Genomic DNA, 2,682 nt, shown 5'->3' with positions numbered 1-2,682 from the left:
CTGCAGGCTCCAGTCACGCCCTGCTGCTTCCTGCTCCTACCCGCTCCTACTTCCTGCCGCGGCTCTCTGCAGCTGCTGCCGCTATCTGCTACTGCCGCTGCTGTGCTACTCTGCTTCGCTGCCCCACGCCGCGCTCCCCTTTCCTAACCCCGCCACCCTACTCCGGTCGTCGACCGCGTGGGACCTGGCCACCGACGCCGACGCCCGGCTTTTCCTCGTCGCCCTGCCTGGCTATGCCCGCACCCCTGGGGCTCCGCCCCGTTTCGCCAGGCCCCGCTAAGGCCCATGGGCCACTGCCCAGTAGGCCCCACCAATCCTTTTTTAAAAATAGATTAAAAAAATATATGTAAAAAATAATATAATATAATATAATTAATTGTTTACTTAATCTTTTTAATTAACTTTTTAAGTTTAATTAACCTGCTAACTAAACTAGGTTAAAGTGCTATTAGCTATTATGTGTATGACAGAGGGCCCCACCCCCTGTTGACCAGTTAAACGTTGACTGGTCAACTAGGACCCCCTGGACCCTTTGGTCAGCCCCTGGGTGCACTCTGGGTGCATTGCACCGGGTGCACTTAGCGTTTTTGCTTCTTTTTTTAAAATTTTGAATTAATATAAATTCCAGAAAATAGTGAAAACTTTGGAAATTCATATAAAATAAATCGTAAGTCGAATGAGAAAGTTTTATATATGAAAATTTCTCAAAAAAAATCCAATGAATTCGAATACACGGACCGTTCATCTGTCACATGCCCCTAGCATACTGAACATGGAACTTTCCCTCTCTTTTCCTTTGTCCAGAAAACGCCAAGCACCGAAAAACCTCTTCGGATGTTTTCCCTCTCCGTCTGCAACGCGTAGTACTGCGTTAGAACACCCTAGTTCTGCTTTTCGTCATGTCATGCTTAGTGGTACCTCTGTTTGCTCTATATTTACTGTTTCTTCCCCCTCTTCTCTTCGGTAGACCTCGAGACCGATGATGCCTCCGTGATCGACTACGTCACCGACGATCGTTCCTTTGCAGCAGAGCTTCCAGGCAAGCCCCCCTTTGATCATTCCGATATCGCCCATTCCATTCTCTCATGCTTGCATTAGATTTTGCTACTGTTATTGTTTGCTCCTATTCTGATGCATAGCCTGTTTATTGTAACCTGTTGTTGTTACCTACCTACTTATCCTAAACTGTTTAGTATAAGTTGGGTAGAGACCCATCAGAGACCCCCCACTTTGTCCCGACTGCCCCGCTGGATTATCAGAAGACCCGATCAACGGGGTCGAAGACCAGGCCCCGGCACCGCACATCACTTTCCCCTTAGTTGCTCGACATTACTGGGTTAATATCGCGTGCCGAGGGTGAGACCTCTACATCCCTTCTGATGTTAACCCTGTAGTGTAGCTATTTGGCCGTGGTCATCGAGGGTGATTCTGCCTTAACCACTTCCGATACGACTCTGTCGTGCAGCCCCTCAAGTGTGAACCTCGGGGGTGGTTCCTCTTACGTTCACCTTGATGATTACATCGAGTGGAATTCACCGGGGGTGATTCCTCGGGTTTTCCCCTTGGTGTTAGACACACAGTTACTATGGTTACTATGACTGTACACTGAACCATGCTACTAAAAACGGGTCGACCCCAAGGGGTACCCGAGCGAGCTTAATAGCGAGTGATGTGGAGTCGGGTTGACCTGGAAGGTGCCCGCGAGATACTTACGAGGCGTGGCCGAGCATTCTTAGCCCTTGCCACAAGTACTCGAGACGGGGCGACGGGGTCACATCTTTCGTGAGTCTCTGCTCATGACCGCACTACCAACACACTAACGGTTTGGATATTTGATCCGAGGGGCCTCTGGCCTGATAGCACTAACGATCAGGTGGGCATAGTATGGGCGTTCTGCGTTGTATGCATCAGCCGAAGCTTAATAGACGTCAGCGACTGAGCGGCGCGCGCCGGGTTGGACTGGTAAGCTCCTACCTTTTTAAGGAGGTATCTAGGTCTGCTCACCGGCCGCCCATGCAACGTGCAGGAGTTCCCGGGGCGATGGCCCAAGACCCCTGGGGGCATAGGCTTAGTCCCGCGTGCTGACCTCTCTATTAAGCCTAGGTCGGGTTGCGGCGTATTGTTTGGTCAAGACTGGGCATGAACCAGGAAAGTGTGTCTGGCCGGAGTTAATCAAGCGTGGCGGGTAAGTTGGTGCACCCCTGCAGGGAGGAAAACATCTATCGATAGCCTGTCCTATGGTAACAGACACTTGGAGTTGTATCCCGATCGATACAACTAGAACTGGATACTTGAGATGAGACATGGATATGAGAAATGGATAGTATGGCTCTGGGATTGCTTTCTCGTAGGGAGTCGAGAAAGGATCTCTGGCCGAGGTTGATTACACTACTACTACTTTACTTTATACTACTCTACTCCCTCCTGTTGCTGCAAGATGGTGGTTTCCAGAAGATGCTAGTCTTTGATAGGACTAGCTTCTCCCCCTCTTATTCTGGCATTTCTGCAACCCAGTCCACATATACAGCCTTCCTTTGATAATGTTGCATATGTAGTGTAGATCCTTGCTTGCGAGTACTTTGGATGAGTACTCACGGTTGCTTTGCTCCCCCCTTTCCCCCCTTTCTTCTTCTTTCCAGTTGATGCAACCAGATGTCGGAGCCCAGGAGCCAGACGACACCT

The sequence above is a fragment of the Triticum dicoccoides genome, chromosome 4A, assembly GCF_002162155.2.
Source record: "Triticum dicoccoides isolate Atlit2015 ecotype Zavitan chromosome 4A, WEW_v2.0, whole genome shotgun sequence".
NCBI classification, from domain to species: Eukaryota; Viridiplantae; Streptophyta; class Magnoliopsida; order Poales; family Poaceae; genus Triticum; species Triticum dicoccoides.
This window is presented reverse-complemented; position numbering follows the sequence as displayed.